The sequence below is a fragment of the Ambystoma mexicanum genome, chromosome 12 (assembly GCF_040938575.1).
Source record: "Ambystoma mexicanum isolate Mex_15411 chromosome 12, UKY_AmexF1_1, whole genome shotgun sequence".
In the NCBI taxonomy this organism is placed as follows: Eukaryota; Metazoa; Chordata; class Amphibia; order Caudata; family Ambystomatidae; genus Ambystoma; species Ambystoma mexicanum.
Genome location: NC_090936.1, coordinates 628,170,872 through 628,189,853, shown reverse-complemented (window position 1 = coordinate 628,189,853; position 18,982 = coordinate 628,170,872). Strand labels below are relative to the sequence as shown.

Sequence of the window (18,982 nt, the reverse complement as noted above, 5' to 3'; positions counted from 1 at the left end):
AAAGCAGTGAAAATGAAATGCGATACAAAATTTCAGATGCCCCTCAAACAACAGTAGGCCATACCTCCAACAGTCAAAACTTCTCCAAGAACCTTGACCAATCACAACAGAGCCTAACTCCAAAGCGCAGATAGTAATTAGCACTACATCTCTGGAGTGGAAGCCAGCCTATACAAATCTCCTTCCTAAGGTGACTGATGTGGCATGTTCTACAATGAGCTGGAGCAAGGAGTTTGGCTGTAGTTGTCAGGAGAGAGGTGTTTTGAGAGGTGACTTTGAGGGAAATTGCAGGAGGCTAGTGAGAGGGCAGGGAATATTGGAATAGGAAGGACCATCTCAAAGAGATGCTGTAGGAGAAGAGAAGGTAGAAAGTGGAGAGGACCAATTGGAGGAGAAAATTAGTGATTTGGAGGAGAAGTATTATCATTTAAGAGAGTAAAGAGTTGTTGGACTAAGTAGAAGGATAGAAATTGTTGGGACAGGAAGAGGGCAGAAGGTGAGAGCAGAATCTGGAGGAGGAGTGTCACAACTACCCACCTGAGATAGGAAAAGAATCACAGACTAAATAGGGAGATTCACCCTGTTACTCTGAGGAGGAGGGAAAAGAGCAGAGGCCACATGGCCATAACAGCTGAGGAAGTTTCCAGTGAGCTAGCCTAGTACACCTGAGGTGCTAGAGGTGGCCAGAAGTTCGAGTCATTGCATCCTCAGAAAATCCTCTAGAAGAGGGGTACCTCTATGAGCGCAATCCCCTTTTTGCTGACCCTGACATTATGGAGGATCGACCTACTGATTTATAGATTGTTGAAACACTCAAAAAGTCTTGTGGAAGGCCTCTACCTCTGGATCCAAACTGACTGTGAGAGCCTTCTTATTTTCTTTTTTATTTGGCCTGGAGGAGACGCTATTTTGTGTTTGCTAGAGTAATAATAAACCTTGAACTGGATGATTGTGTTTGCTTCGATTGTGCATCCCATATGGGGTTTTCTGTGACAAATGGTGTTAGTGGTGGGATTAAAGAAAGCTGTTCTGGAAGCCTACCAAAGTCTTCACATGGTATGTGACTTGGAGATGGCACACGTCCCTACCCAAGAAAACCTTGGTTCTAGTAGCAGTAGACTGGAGCTATATAACATTGAACTTGTGGTGATTCTTCCCAAGAGCATTGCTATCTAATGGAATAAGATTCACTCTCCCTGAGAGAACATACTAGAGAATTGCTCGCAGGTTAGACCTGGCAGTAACAAATAGCATCAATGAGGAACTGGGGTGATATATCAAGAGCACAGATGAGTAGTAAAATGATTGCTTTTTAATCATGGGGTGGTAGCTTTCAGGTTCCATAGGGTGATACAAAAAGCCAGCTAATTTGTGAAAAGTACATCCCCATAGAGGTAGTAGAGTTGTTGGAGCTAGATGACATGGAAGAGGGGAAAGGGGGATTGATCTTATGATGCTACATCAGATTCCTTGGTGGAACAATTCGAAGCTATGAGCTCTCCATAGCTCTCTTAAACCGGATAGTGAGGAAGCAGAAGATACAAAGCATTTGCACAATACAGGCAAGAAATTACCAGTGTTAGGGAAGTGTGAAAAACCTGAAGGTGTCTCACCCGCTCTTCCCCGGGGATCTGTCATCCAGGTAGCCAGGACAGGGCTATCGCTATTGGATCCAGTTCCTGGGGGTGGACCAGTGTGGGAGGATCACCTGGATGAGGGGTCTTCGGGGAGTGGAAGTGGGACACCGAAGGGTGAGACACGGTATCCCATTTCATGTAACAACTTTTTCACATACTACCCGGTAGGATACCTCGAAGCTCAAACCCCCTTTCCCGATATGAACACTTGCTCATGGACAGTTCATCATGAGCAACTATGGACTAACACCAGAGCCGTATACCTGACATGTCCCAACACCCTGGTCAGGCAAGGTCAGGCAATTACTAATCATTACACACATCCAACTCCCATCACACTTCTCCACACGGATAAAAGGCCTAGCACAAAAGCACACTATGAGCGAGGAAAAGCACATGAGGAAGCAGCAGTTCCAAGATGGCCATTTAACACAAGGAGAAAGGCGGCGATACCAGAGAGGGTTGCAAGGATGGAAGTGCCCTCGATCTCTAGAAACCATTACTTTCACGAGCCTTGGAAATTGAGAAGCCTAAGACCGGGAACTGCTGCTGATCTATCCGACACTGTGCATCAAAGGAATCCGGGGTGCTCCTATGTTGATAACCCAGACCGGGAGGAACGATTGCTGGCATGGTACTGTCCTTGGCTCCTGCAAGAAAGCCACACAGTAAAAGCAGCACAACTGGTGAGTTGGAGAAGCTGCTACAAAATCAGCTTGTGTTTGAACCAAGGTTGCAAGCTGAAACATAGTATGAAGAAATCCACAAAGGACAGTGTTTGAAGCGCATGTGATGAGAGGCACGAACAAGTGCAAACTTAAGGAGTGAATGTACTTTGAAAAAGCCAAATTAGATACCGGGTACAGAGTGGTCCGGCACTACGTGGGTGCTCATTCGAAGGCTCTGTTTGGTATCCAATGGAATGGCAACTATATTGTAAAAGGAACTTTATATCGAAGTGCTCCTGTGACGGGTCAAGCTAAACTCTGTGCATATTCGAAAGTCTTCGATAAGTGTAAAGTGAACTATAATTGGTCCGAGCCTGGCTGAGGGACACTAATTCAATATAAAGAAAGGATTTGAGCCTGGCTGAGGGGGATCCCGGATGAACTGTGAGTCACCCGATAAGAAATAAAGGGATCTGAGCCCCGCTAAGGATTCTAAGTGATCCGACCGCGGCTGATTTTTCAGCGGCCGGAATGTTCGCATGAGAAAGGTGCGAACTACCAAAAGTTTGCACCTTTCTCATGTGAACACACTTATATAGTACAGGAGATGCAGGGATTTCCCCCGCAAACCCTGCTCACTATACTGTAAAGTATAGTGAGTGGGGTGTTGCGGGGGACACCCCTCCAGCCCTCGTTTTATTTTTGCGGTTGTGCTACGGGGGTGTCCCCTGCAACACCCCACTCACTATGCCACACAGTATAGTGAGCGGGGTGTTGCGGGGGACACACCCGAAGCCCCCGCAGTCTTTTTCTTTTTTTACTTACCTGCAATGCTACCACCAAAGGTTCGAACTTTTGGTGTTTGAACCTTTGGTGGTAGCATTTTTCGGTCGTTTTGTACAGTCTGACTTTTTTTTCGGTCCGATCGTACAAAATCCCACTGAGGGGGGCCTGGGGTGAACCGTGAGTCACCCGAGAAGGAATAAAGGGGTCTAAGCCCAGCTAAGGGGGATCCAGGGAGAGACACCCAAATAATTTAATTATATGGAGAAAATAACTTTCTATTTTTGTTTTATACATCAGGCCCTCGGAATGAAGAGACTTTGATGGAAAGAGACTTGAGCACAGAAGGCCCTGATGCTGGAATTGGAACTGTATCCTCATGTTAAGGAAATTAGAGTGTGTTTGGCTCCAGCAAACTGCTTTGTCCCGTGCTGAAAACGTGGGGAAAGGAGACCCATGGGCCGAACATCCTGACTTATCATTTTGTGAACACTTTCTTTTTCATGAACATCCCCCCACACTATTTGCAAATTAGCGGTAAGGATTGGCAATAGGTTGTTTAGTATAGGCCCTTTTATTTTGACAAGCCTCCACTAGGACTGCATTCTTTATTGTTTGATGGTTGCAGCTTGCTCCCATCTTAGATTTAGATTTAAGGTGTTTATCACACCCCTTTGAAAGTTCAATAGACACCCTTAAACTGTGGTCACTTGTGTCTGTCTTACTTCGATACAATGCCTTCCTTAAAGAAGCAAGGATTCTATTCTGTGTGTGTAAGAAGAGGAACTATTCAGTGCAGCAAGAACAGGTACTGAAACACAGTTCCAATATGTAATCCCATTGAACATCTGCATTCCTTACTTTTTCTACTTGTCTCAAAGGGTTTCAGGCGATATCCCTCTTGGCCAGTATTTAAAAGGGGCTCCCACCACAATTTTCTCCTTTTTCTAGCATTCAGTTTGAGCTTATTGATAAACCATCATTGAGTCAAAAGGTTCAACAGCATGTGCGTATCAAATACAGTATTCAAATACTGCATCCGAAGGACAGCAGAAGGGGGGTGCGCATGTTTGTGTGTGTGTGTTATGTGTATTTGTGTGTACATGTATCCGTGCATGTGCGTGTGTACGAATTTAAAAAAAGGGGGGAAATGCTAAAAACGGATTAAAATGGCAGAAGTGCAAAAGCCTATTTTCCGTACTTCAGAAATAATTTTATACAGGTCAAAGATAAGCACGAGACATCAGTATCATGTCGCCTGTTTAAAATAATCTAATTGCTGATTTGGTCGAACAAAGGCAACCAAGAGCTATAATAGAATGATGACACCAACCCCTTCCTTGTCATCCACCCCACTCACATCATCTAGCATTATTACTATGATTTGTTCTGAAGCAAGCTTGGTTGGTGCAATAGGAATAATGATCTTAACAAGTTTAGTCAGGCTAATTCAAAATCACTCACTGTAATATTTTCCACAATATAAGGAAGATTTGAAACAGGCCTAAAGTTGACCAGATCATCAGGGTAGGCCTGTTGTGCTTTAAAGAGTGGGAAGACTATGGCCAAATAGTCATATTACTCTGTCATAGCTGGATGACTTATACTCAATAATCAGCTGAATGTTTCATTCACTATTCTCAGCGTATGTCACTTTATTCTTCTTAATTTTAGATAATGTCCCTCCTAGAAATATAAAAAGAGTACCAATCAATACTGGTCCATTCGTGAAGAATAGCAAATATGCATCATTGTTGCTATTCATCCAGCTATGACAGAGTAATATGACTATTTGTCAAAAGCACTAAAATACTTCTTTATTTACTATATTTTGTAGATACATTGTATGATGAAAACACTGGTAGACATCTTCTGAAGAAGGGGACACGATTTCCCTGAAACACGTAAAGAGTTTTTGTATTAAAGATCAATCTGTAGACAGATATAATCAGGTAACACAGACAATTATCGGTTATATATAAACTAACATCATGCAAATGTTTACTAGTGACAAAAGAAATTAAGCTGAAAGATTGTTTATGCAACTATAATTTTTGTTCACAATAAAACTAAAATGTTGTTGAAAAATTATGTTCAAATATGTTAAACTGTGTGTTTTGAACTACCTTTTGTAATAATCCTTTTTTTATGCTTAGGTCATCATTATATAAATTCATATTTTGAACGCACAAGAATACATGAGTATTTGGTTGTTATTACAACAATAGGGTGTGCAGGGGATGGGAGTGATCCACAAAACTGTGGACATCTGCTGTTCTCACATTGTATGTTACCACCCAGTGTCATGGTTGTTATTCTCCCCCGCACCCCACTAATTACCTTAAGACTTCTACCATATTTAAAATTGGCGTGCTCTAGGCTAATTAGTTTATAAGATCCTAGTTGGACCCAAGAACAACCTGCTGTCCTCAAGGCAAGATGAAGGCAACCCTGGTAGAGAAATGTAGAAAAGGTTGAATTATGCAGATAACTCCCAGAAGAGTCCAGCCCAAGGTGGGTTGAGCCTCCCACAACACTATAGCCATTCCACTAAAGCGTGTAAAATGGCTCAAGAATGTCTAAGCAGCCTGTCCAGGTAGTTGACGCCAGAGGGTTATATATCTTAATCTCATGCACTAAAATGAGGTGGCCATCAATGAACTCCTTCAAATGTTGAAAAGCAAAATGTTGCACTTGCACTGTATACATGAGAGGCAGGGTCTGAATATCACCCTTTTTGACAATGCTGGCAAATTATACTCTTTAAGAAGAGTATGCCCCTTAGTAGATCTTCACCAGACCGCCATTATCATCTTTAGTACTCTAACTGCATGTCTACTTACAGGGGGACACCCGCTGCATATATCTGCCTATTAATCACCTTCTCCCCTTAACGCCTCACACGCCAATGATAGTGTTCTTAAGGTCTGTTTCAAAACTACAAACCTCATCTGACATGCTGTTTTCCCAGGAGGCTGCCTGCACCAGGCACTTCCTCTTAATATCATTTGGTTGCCCCCTCCCCATCCCAACCACACACACACACACACACACACAGACACACACACACACAGACACACACAACACTCTGTCCGTAACAATCTTTTGACTCAGAAGGGCTGTGCAATTAAAGTCCTTTGACACAGTCAGCCCTGTGTGTACAGCAGTTCAATAGTACTAATTCCCTGTGCAGTCACACACACACATGTTCAGTGACATTCAGATAACAACACCGAGCCCCCAGTGTAATTACATCACTATGTCCCATGCAACTATCTCCACTTGGTTTGGTTTCAAAAAGCACGTTCAGCTGTCCTGCATGTGAACATTACTGCGTAAACTCTAATTAGATCTTACTCTCTGCAAATGCCTCACTGTCCAACAGGCATGCCTCAGATACATAGCCCTAGACTACAGCAGTGTGAGCACTCTTCAGCACTGCACTGCCAGAACTACAGAAACTCTCAGCGCAATATTACTCCAGCAGTGGGCGCTCCCTCCAGCTCTTAGCTTCTTGCAATCTCTGCACTGCGCCGCTCCTTGCACTGGCTGTCGGTAGGCGACATACGTGATTTCAAGCTCCTGTGCTTGATTTACAAATGTTTGAATAACTTGGCTCCAGTACACCTAACCGAAAAGCTACTGCGCTATCAACCAACTTGAATACTTTGCTCTGCTGATAAACTACTGTTAGTGTTCTCACTATCCAGATGTGTTTCTTGAGGAGACAGACAGTTTGCAGTTTATGTACTGAAACTATGGAACAATTTGCCTGCAGAGCGTAGGAGGAAGGAAACGTCAATTCAATTTCGCAAAGCTTTGAAAACCTTTCTTTTCAAATAATCAATATAAGAGGGGTGGTAGCAGGAATTACGTGTTCATCTGTGGCATTTCTGGTGTCCACCGTCTAGCCTCCATCTGTGCTTAGATGCAGTTTACTCTGCTCAGTCTGTGCAGTACAAATAGCTCAATCAATCAATCAATCAATCAATCGGAAGTCTGGTGCTGTGTGAGTGTATAGGACCTCAGCAGTGGGAGCCCCTTCCCCAAGTACAATCAGTGCTGCATGTATTTAGCAGTTCCACAGAAGTGCTATGGGACGATGTTCATACTGATGGGGCCCTCTATCATTGACTGGGCACTGCTGTAGGAAAGAGGATGCACAAAGAGGAAAGGTGGCAAAATAATGTTACGTTGGTTGAGGGAAGAAAAGGACGGTGCCACTTCCAAGTGCTTACATGATGATGAGCCCTTCACATGAGGGTCAAGTGAGAGAAAATTGAGCCCCACTCAGCCTCTGCCCAGCTGGTGCAGCCTGCAAAGGAGAAGAATGGAGACAAATAGTAAGGGGTGTGAGGAATAGGCTAGGCAGAGCATTGTGCCAGACCAGAGCTACGATACCTTTCTTTAATGAGCCAAGTCAAAGAGACCTCTAACCTTGACAAATTAGACAGTATTCCATCAGTACATATTAAGAAAGAGCTGCTGGCCTATAAATCAAGAAAGGAGTAGTTATGTGTTCTACAAGACCACAGTCCCAAAACCTCCAGTGGCCCAAAGGGAATATATCCAGTTCCCCAAATCACCTATGCTGCCACCCTCCTGTGCTGCTGAAGAACAAGCCAAAAATGATACATAACTATACAAATAATTTCCAATTAGCCGTGAAATGCTCAATTAATCCTATGCCTCAAGTACCTGCTCTTAACTTGAAGCATTGATTTAGAGACCCATGGACCACACATAAGACACATTAGATACTTCTTAGGTCATGACAGTGCGTTCCTGTTACTGGATTGACTCTCCCAACGACTCCCCAAGGTCCAGCTGTTGCCTATCCCCCCTCTTACCTACCTTGCTTCCTCTCCATACATTGCAATAAGTGTGAGCTCTTTCTTGGTCAATGTAATGATTCATCAACACAGAGTGCCCTCTGATAATAGTCAGCAAATGGCATCAAATGTTCTACTGGACCATGGTGCTGCAGACCTTCAATTAGAGAGGTTCTGACATTACCTTTAGAAGATGCTGCAAGGTTACATGTAGTTTCAATACACATCCTCCTACTTTATATTTATACTGAAGCATTATTGTGTTTGCAATTCGCAGCAATGATATACAATATACAGATTTGAAAAGAACTTTAAAGATATTTAGTTCCAGAAAATGTCCAAAACAAAAGTACACACTGGTTGTGCTTTTTAAACAGCAGGATGATTGACATTTGTAAAGGTAGTTTATGAAGAACATTAAGCGTCCCGAAAAAGCAATACATTCTTTTTATGAACATGTACATAATATTCTACAGCTCATTATGTCCTTCCAAATAAAACATTGCTATGGGAATAGGAATTACTTTTGCCCACTGCTGGCTATAAAGGTGAGTGTTCTAACTTCTAGTTCACCAATACTCTGTCTATGATGTATACTGAACCTCTTATGTGTCTGGGAATGATACACTCTTGTGCAATGTGGACAGAGAATGCATATGCGGCCGTCATGACCACTGTTGAATGACCGTGGGTTTTGCCTATTGCTGGCTGTACATCCTCCATTTTGATCCAGTCGTATAATTCAAGGCAATGCACTTCTGCATGCATCATGTCACAGCAAATGCCCTTTGAGGTGGTGTAAATGTAGAACTCTTCATGCAGTAGTATCACTAAATAGGCCCCTCTCCAAGGCTATTGTAACCCATACATATATCTTGCCCTGTGCCCCCCAACCAAGGTGTCTCCCTGTAGAAAGACAAGGAGACAGCTTACTGATGGAGGAATACAGTAGGGAAGCTTGTGACTAACGGTATGCAATGTAACTTGGAACATAAGATTTCGCAATGCGGGGACTCGTATTTTTAAAACGCCTAGCTAAACCATCACAAAATAATCAATATTGCTTGAAAGGATCCAACACCAGCATTTGTATTTTTGTTTGTTTATTCATCCTCCAAACAAATGGAGAAGAGTAAGTGGTATGACATGTGGGTATTTAAGCGCACGAGGGTCACAAATTGTAATCATGGTACAAGGAAGAGAACACAAGAGGGAAAACAGGAAGTACAGGGTGGTCACTTAAAAAGGTATGTTTTAATACGTCTCCTGAATGTATATAGATTACTAGTTTATATACCCTGTGTTGCCCGGGCTTTCATTCCCTCATAGGTACAGGTACTCTGCAAAATGTGGTGCAGATTGATGAAACGGTGTGGAAATGTATAAGGAACGTAGCTTTGCCAAGTCACAAACACACAAACAAATGCTGACTTTTGCTGAAATCTGGGGAAATGGGTAGGGTGTCCAAATGTCAATGTTGGGAGGATTCTAACAGGTGACTCTGCAAACTTTGGTGCAGATTGGTCAAATTGTGTGGAATTGTATAGGGAACATACATGAAGCCACAAACCCATCCACACATTTTCACTTTTGCTGATATCCGGGGAAAGGGTGTGGCATCCAAATGTCATGTAGCCAGTAATGTCCAGAGGGTCCTGACAGGACACTGTGCAAAATGTGGTGCAGATTGGTGAAACGGTATGCAATTGTATAGGGAACATAAAACGTCACAAACCCACAAACCCAAACAGTTTTGCTGAAATCCGGGGAAAGGGTGGGGTGTCCAAATGTTTTGTAGCAAGTAATGTCCACAGCGTTCAAACAGGTGACTATACAAAATGTGGGGCAGATTTGTGAAACAGTGTGGAATTGTATAGGGAACATATGTGAAGCTACAAACTCACACCCAAATTTGCATTTTGCTGAAATCCAGGGAAAGGTTTGGGGTATCCAGATGTCATGTAGCCAGTAATGCCGGAGGGTCCTAATAGGTGACTGTGCAAAATGTGGTGCAGATTGGTGAAACAGTGTGGAATTGTATAGGGAACACACGCAAAGCCAAAAACACAAAACTCCACACCCAAATTTGCACTTTTGCTGAAACCCGAGGAAAAGGGAGGTTCCAGATGTCATGCAGCCAGTAATGTCTGGATAGTCCTAATAGGTGACTGTGCAACATTTGGTGCAGATTGGTGAAACAATGTGGAGTTGTATAGGGAACATACGCAGAGCCACAAACACACAAGCTCACACATTTTCACTTTCATATATATATATATATAGAATAATGGAGGGCAGATCAGGAGGAAGAGAATTCCATAACCTAGCTACTGCCATGAATCAAGAACAACCCAGCGCCATAGAGCCATGGAAATTGTCAATCTCCATACTATTCAACATATAAACTTTTAAAGGGCGTGAGAATTCATGCCATTTTAAACAATGCTTAAACAATGCTGCATAGCACAATATATTGTGCTATGCAGTAATGTAAGGCTTTCTGTGCCAAGGTTAATAGATTGAAATAAATTCTTGGTTTCAAAGGTCGTCAATGCAGTTTTTTCAGGACAAGCCTAATGTCAGCATGCTTGGAATGTTGGTTACTATTCGGGCAGATGTATTTTGCAATATTTGTAAATGATGGGCACACTGCCTCGGTAGCACCAGCATATAAAGCATTGCAATAATCCACTTTGGCATCCACTATTGCTTTGGCAACTGTGGCACAGTGTGATGTCAATAGTAAGGCACTAATTTGCCTATGGATCATTAAATAGTTGGTAGAGCATAACACCCTATTCAGCTGCGGGCCATGCATAGTGATGAGTCAAGAGTAAAATCTAGTGTCTTTGCGGATTATCCGGATGTGACAAGGTGGCCTGAACGAATAAACTCTGGATATCAATAAACCTCTTGAAAGAAGATGGTTAGCAGACTAACAGCAACTCAATTCTTCCCTTATTCAGGCAAAGCTAGTTAGCAGCTTAGAAATCTAGCTGGATCGTTTCCTGATTAGAAATGGGATCTCCGCTGAAGTTGAAGATAATCTGAATATCATCAGCATCATTTTGGGATTCTACTCCCACATTTACTATATAATGTAGAGGCTTAATGTAAAATTAAACAAAATAAGGGAGATGGCGACCCTTGTGGGACCCCGTACTGAATGGTTTACAGAGCACAGACACAGTCCCTATTTTAATATCTGATACTCTGTTATATAAAATTGAGCGGATCCAAGAGACAGAATTCTCAGAAGCTTGATCTGTCTCCCAAAAGCAAAGAAATTGAATAGTGTGATCCAGAATATCAAGGCCACCGACACGTCTAACAGCATTAGAAGCTCAGGATGACATAAGTCTAAAATGCAAAAAAGCCCATTCTCCTTTCTAAGAGTTAAGATGGTTTCAATGATCCCAAATTGCAGAAATTACAGAGCACATATGGGCGATTTTCTCTTGAACCATGGGTAAATATTATGTGTCTACAGTGATCCCAAAAATGATTTTAGGGATTTGAAACTATCCTATACTATTCGATTGGGAAGAGGTGGAAATATTGGAAGCTCTTTTGTGGAGAGAGGTGCTCTGAATGCCCCATTGTGTGCCAAGAGGAGCTATCAGACTGGAATTAGGCCTGATCTTGCTGAAGGCAAGACTCACAGACTCACTCCTTCTTTTAAAAAAATGATATCTCCTCTTAAGGACTCCTTATTCGTGGATCTGAGTTCTCTCTATGATTGTAAGAATGATGCATGTTTTTTTTCCTGGTGCAGGAAATGTGAGGATCTTAAGGAACATTGAGTGTAATAAGGAGGCACTAGTTCAGCGCACTAATAAAGTTACATTTAAATTGTGGGAGGCAGACTGGATTGCAACGCGGGAGTCTATTGGGAAATGAAGGTTATACCAAGACTTGCTTCTAGAACACAGACAATGGGGTTACACATCGGCCTATTTAAAAAGCTTCCTGTATATGAATTGGCACCAGGTCTTTCTGCGATTGGCGATGAATCTAATTTTAACCTGTGACATTTTTAATGTAAGGGATAAGGAGTCTTATCACACTGTGCAATATACATTTTGTCAACTTCCAGATACTGCAGAATCTCTTAGACATATTCTAGGCCAATGTACTGCAGTGGGCTGTGTGGGACAGTTGTTCTTTGAAAAGATTTTGATAGAGTGCAGACTACTTGAAGAAGAAGTACTCTGGTGCAGGATTTTCCTCGGTTACCTTATGAATTTTAATGTATTTGGCCTGTTTGAGGGATTGCTTAACTTGTGTGTGAAGGAGAGTAATGGATGCATATGGAAGAGAGAAGTACCAAGGGGCGCAACATTTAATTGAATGATGGGCAGGTTGCAGTTTTAATGTGTTATGTTTTTAGGAGTGATTCTTTAGTTGGTTTCGATTTATATGGTAAATCTTAATGAAAGGGAATATGTTTGCTTGACTTTTTAAAGTAATTTCTTTCTTTTCATGGTTTGTCAACAATATTGTGCCTTTGATATGTATTGATGTTGTGAAAGGTTAGTTTTTAACTACACCACAATAAATACAAAATAAATAAATAAAATATTAAAAATGCGAACAAGAGTCTGTGACGTTAAAACACACCAGCTCTGTCCCTCTACCAGGTCGAACTACATATTGGGCCTCATTACGAGAATGGAGGCAGCCATGCCCTTAAAAAGGGCATGGCTGCCTTCATACTGGGTTCCAGTACCGGGTTCATCCAATGAGGATTTACGGGGCCATTCCAACCTTGGAGGACCCGGTAAGCCCTCGTTGGAAAAACCCATCCCCATTCCCATTTGAGCCCCCATAGGGCTCAATGGGAATGGGGAGGGAGCTAATAACGGACCCGTTAATAACGAGCCCGTTATTAGCTCCCAGGTCCCCTCGTGGGACCCGCTAAGGATGCCTGGTTTTACCAGGCGTCCTTACCGGGTCCCGCAAGGAACCTCGTAATAGGGCGTCCCGTAATGAAGGGTGCCGGTCCCGTATCGGCACAATTCATTACGGGAACGCCAGCCTCGTAATGAGGCCCATTGTCTGTCGTCTAATAGGTTATGAGCTTCTGAATGACTGAAGTGAAGCAGCTTTATCTAGTACTTGCAGAAGACATGGGACATTTGTAATAGGTTGGTAACTAGCACAGTCATCAGGATCCAACCACTTATGAATGCCTACTTACCTGGCTCAGTGTTTTAACCTCTAATCCACCAATGTTCTGACTATGATGCATGCTAAAGCTCTTATGTGACTCAGAATGATAAACGTGTGGAAACAATGATCTACATTAAATGACAATGAAATGCCTTGATTATGGAGAAATACAGTAGGTGGTAAACTTGGCATTAAGGGTAGGCAAAAGTTTCTTGGAACACTAAAACATGAATACTATTTTGCAATGGGGGACTGGTTGTGATGTGTGCCAAATGACATTTTTCACTGTTGAATCCCACCAGCGAGGATCAATGGGTTGGGGGAGGTGAGTGGGGCTCAGAAGAATTTTCTCAGACCCCCATAATAAACATTCCACTTTTAGGAAGTAAATATCTGCAAAATAACCTAAGAGAGGATGAACGTTTCCTATAATGTTGCAAGCAAAGTATAAAAGGTTCACACCTTTTAAACCTATAAAGCTGTACTGAAACATTGTCTGCCGAGTACATTTCTAACAGGCATATTCCCAGATACCCTAACCAGATGTTCAAGTTATCTTGTTAGTATGTCTCTCCCCCTTGGTCCCAGCAAGATGACTTTGAATCCTGGTTTTTGGCACCAAAAGCAGGTCGAGAATACTAAAACACTTAAAAGGTACTGTGATGAATCAAGGGAATGTTTCCCTTTTCTCCAAGGTGGTGGGCCTCCACCTTTGAAGATAGGAAGGTGAGGCCACAGCACAAGACCCTACATAGGGGACTGGGCAAGTGGGACCTCATTGGCAGAGGCTCCCCCTTAGGAGACAAGGCCTCCTGTTCAGCTGAGGAACTCCCTAATCCATTTCCCATGGTGGAATATATGGGATTATCAGATATGAAGAACACTATAGAAGCCAGGGACTCAGCAGAAGACAAAATTAAAATATACATTTGCGAACTAGCAAAAGGAACTGTGTCTTTAAGGTGAGACTTCCATATAACTGAGATGAGTAGACTGAATAGGACACACATGCAGAGGAGAGGCAAAGTCCAGAGAGAGAGCAGAGTTCTTAAGCACGGGAAGCGACCTGACGGCCTGACACCTGTGAGAGGAGGAGCCGAGGCGAGCCACAGAGCCTGCAACCTTCAGAAGTGGCTTGAACGCGAGAACAAAACGATGGAGGCCCAGCATTTACATGCAAATAGAATCAGAGGAGACGGGAATCCAAATCCCGGGCGGTGATGTGACCACAACCCTTCAGTGGTGGGCAGAACGCCCATCCAACAAAGCCGGAACCACTACACTGTGGAAACAGCAAGACATCCGCTTACCCTCAGCCATATGTGGTCCCATGGAGAGAGAGAACACCAGCAGAGTTGAGAAGACAGAGAACTGGAGCAAACAAAGAGAACCCGATCAAGTGCAGGCCCCATTGTTGTTCACCTACAGACTCTGGGGTAACAGGTAGAACGGGAGAACCGGGAAGCTGTCAGGGAATTGTTATGAAGCAGGAGAAACTCGTCCCAGTGAAGCTGATGAGACATTAAATTTGAAGTCGATAAAGTGGAACTGCATCAATGTGAGAAATAGCATCCCAATGAAAACTGAAAGGGAGATCTCTATGGCCGGTGAGCAATTACCCTAGGAAGAGAGGCACACACCCCATAAGTCACGAAGTAAAGAATGGAGAACATCAGAGAGGGAATTCTATGAGTACAAAGAAAAGTCAAGTGAACCAATTAAGGGAAAAGATACTCAGAGTAAACCCCCCAAGGAGAGGGGGAACCATAAGAGCCATGAAAGCATTTCACAGCTAAGAAGGTATATGTTACCAAACTCAAAAGGGTATATCAACCTGAATCCGAAAAGAATAAAGAGACCAAAAAGGGACTATTGGAAAACTGCCCGTAAAGAGGGAGGTAGACCCAAAGACATTATGAAAGACTGGGAAGAATTGATACCGCAAGTGACAAGAGTCTATTTAAGAATAGCCTACTAAAAAGGAATCTTGAAGAGAAGAAAACACATTGTCATTATATAATCAGGAGAAGGGAGATATTCTCCTGATCTTATTTAAGTTGGTTAGAATAGTCGTAGGGTCAGGTAGAACTAGTTTTTGGACAGCAGGCTAATTCATTTGAGACTTCCTGATGTCTTGACGAGCACCTTAGTTATTTACATGGGCAGCGAACACCCACATAGCAATAGGGAAAGATAAGCCTCATTCATATTATTCACTAAGTAACGAGTGAAAATGTCAACCCAGTGTCGCCGTCCTTCTTCTGATGTGCCACAGTACACATGGATTTCCCAGATCCGAGATCCATGGGGACATGTTTTGCCAGATCTCGGTCTGGGAAAATCTAGCCCAATGACCAGCACTGCTCTTATATGACTGGGAATTATAATCCCCTGTGCAATTTGATCATTCCAGTTGTATGGCAATGTAAGACCGTGGTTACGTAGTAGCAAAGCCAGGAAGGAGAGCAGGAAGGACAGTTACTCCTCTGTGCACCTCCACGGATCCTGGTGTATCACCCGTCACTCCCATTTGGCTGGCGCTTGAATTTGTGTGAGGTGTGAATTGTTCACTGCTTCCACCAGGTTAATGAGCAACCAACAAGTTGGGAGCCTGGCGCCCAGCCTGCCCCATGCGTTAAGTGCTTCCAGAGTGCATCGGTGCTGCCGGAATTGGATCCTGCTCATTGCCCAATCCCTCCTGCAGACAAAACAGGAGGTAAGGCAAGAATTTTTAAAAGAGTATTTGTAGTTGTGTTCTTATTTATGTGTGAGTACATGTTTTCTTGAATGTAAAACATGTAGTGTTTGTGTGCATGTGGAAGAGTTTTGAGGGAGTCTTTGGTGTGTGTATACATGTGTATGATGGGTTCAGAGGGTGCGAGTGTGTGTGTATGTGTGAGTGCATGCATGTGTCTGAGTGTGCGCCTGAATGCAATGCATGCATGTGTGTGGTGGGGGAGTTGATGCTGTAGCAACAATAATTATCAATGCCAATATATATGTATGCATATATATTTATTGTGGCTCAGCTTCTTGAAAGCCATTCACAGTGACTGTTATTGGCATAGATTGGCATCGTCCTCTTGCAAGTGATTCACACTGACCATTACTGGCATAGATTGGATGTGTTCTTATGGAATGGATTCACAGTGATAATTGCTACCATAGATTTATTGAGCTCACAGCTTCATGCAAGTGATTTGCAGTGACCATTACTGGCATAAATTGATTGTGGCCACAGACTCATGCAAGCGATTTACAGTGACAATTAAAGGTACAGATTGGCTGCAGTCACCTGCAAGTGATTTACAGTGGTCATTACAGTGGCCATTACTGGCATAGATTGGTAGAGGCACCAGATTCATATAAATGGTTAACAGTGACAATTACTGGCATCGATCAAATGTGGCTCCAGCTTCATTACGATGATTCACACTTTTATAAATCTCCAGCTACAAGCAAGCAATGGTCACTGTAAATCTCTTTCAAGTCCAGCATAGATAGATTGTCACCGGAACATTATAGAAATGCTGTAAAATATTCCTTTGTAGTGTTGGTGACATGATGTTATCTTAGAGAACAAACTGTAAATTGTATTACTTTTTCCACTTTTTAAAATAATATGTGCTGTAAAATTCATGATTTCAACACATTATTTAAAAAGGTTCTGCAGGGAAGAAACCCTGAGCATGCCTACATTGGCATAGATAGATTGTGGCTGCAGTCTCAGGAAAGTGATTTACAATGACCTTTGCTGGCATTGATTGATATTGGCCACAGTATCATGAAAATGTTGTAAAATGCTCTGATGTATTGTTAGTGACATGGCATTTATTGGATTCTCTCACATCTTACTCTAGAAAACCAATTGCAAATTGCATGGCTTTTTAGCTTATTTCTTCCAAACCTTGTGTGGTTATTGAAACATTTCAACATATTATTTAAAACATGTTCTCCCAATCCTTCACGCCAATTTGGTGATTATTGAGGCCCCTCCAGTGAAAATATTCACCAACTATATCTGACCATCAATGATTTACAATCATGGAGCTGCTCCATCGCCCACACACCCCGCCGCTCCCCCAGACTATAGCACCAATGTCTGCCTCCACCACTGTTATAGAAGAATAAAGTAATCAAACTTGGGACTAAGGGTAAGTCTCAGTTGCTTGGAACACTAGAGAGAAGAATACTATTTTTGCATCCAGGGACTGGTATTTTGAAAATCAGTAGCTAGAACCTCACCAAATAATAAATATTGCTCAATAGGATCGAATTCACACTTCTTGCGGCTGCTCACGCCGCAGAAGAGTGTTGTAACCCCCGATCCACTAGCGCTTGCTATGGCTAAATGGCATGCCTAAACACCTTTGAAACTACTTTATCAGCAAGATGCGCATTCACATTGTGGACAGAGCATGCACGTGAGACACAATGGCTTTGGCAAAAAGGCACTTCTTGGTGAAAGGATAGAAGTGTCCCAAGCTGTGGACAGGTTGCATGCACAGGAGATTTTTTGGGGACATTGTGGCATTATGTGTCGATGAGACAGGCATTGTAGGTGAGAAAAAAAAGAGTCATATGTTCAAATTTCACTCTCAAGTACACTACGAAATTAGGGGGATTCATAAAACAGATATGTTTGAGCATTGTGGGGAAAGGAATTATGGAATTGAATTGATATTGGTTTTAGTAACTCTGTGAGAGCAAACCGAGTAATGATTGCTAAGGATTAATTGTGCATGACCTATAGAACTTTCAAAATCCATGGCAACTAAATTGTGGCAATCATGTTTCAAAGCACAGTAGGGGTGGGGAGCATTCGATTGCACGTTCATGTTAGTCTAGTTCAGGAGGTGTAAAACCAGCATTACGTGCCTGTGTGATTTTATCAACTGTATTCAACCAGCCACGCAAGGCTAATACGCAAATCACCAATTCTATTGTAAGTTTAAAGTTAGATTAAAAACATTTCTTAATTACTGAACATACTACTTGCTAATATTTTGTGCAAATCACTGATTTTTTGTGAATCTGCATTTCAAGTTAAAATGGTTAATGTGTCTTCAGACTTCAATGGAAAATGAATTGTATTAAGTTGAATATGTATGTCCTTAAATTCAAGCTCCATAAGGAAGGTACTTGAACTACACTTGCGTCTAAACATTTTTAACAGAACACAATGTGTACAGACGTGTGAATTTGTAGTGAAATAAACTGAAAGATACCGTAAAAGTGATCACGGGATCTAGCGGCCCACATTTTAGTTCCATCTGTTTTTCCACTGATGATCTAGGAATCATTGTTGACCGCCATGAAGAAGGTCATGTTGTTCAACCATAGAAAAGCCTGGGGTGGGAGTTGTAGGAAACACCCATGCCATTGTACATAGTGTTTTGTATTTAAGATTGTGGTTTCAAGGGAGCAGTATCGAACATCTTAAAAGAGTGGTTATTGTTGGTGTTTGTGTAGCCATTCTCTAGTGGGGCTACACAGCTCCATTTGCCACAAATCGTTTCTTCTGTTTGTCATCTGATGCTGCTTTTGTGTATGCCAAGCTACACATGTCCAGGTATTGCGATTATAAATTAAAATAAAATAACTAAAATAAATGTGTGAGATGGAAAGAAAATAGGTAGAGATTTGAAGGTTATCCTATTCATTTTGTATCCTTGCCAGGCCACCTGAGGCAGAGATCCACCCCTGTCTTCATTCCAATGCTATCCCTGTGGGTAACATTGCATAATCGCATTCTCCCAGACTGACTCTGACGGGAAGTCAACAGCTTTTGAAGAAAGGGCCTTTGAAGTAGGGAAGCAATAAAGTAGCACTACGCCAACAGCTCTGGGACACACTTTGGCACTGTCACTTGGCATTCTCCGTGATATGC

General features: G+C 42.4%; 1 protein-coding gene across 8 annotated transcripts in view; it reads right to left on the bottom strand.

Moving 5' to 3' along the window:
- Window positions 1-18,982, bottom strand: part of PTPRZ1 (protein tyrosine phosphatase receptor type Z1) — a 949,709-nt gene that overhangs the window by 555,948 nt on the left and 374,779 nt on the right. The gene's annotated exons all lie outside the window — the stretch shown is intronic.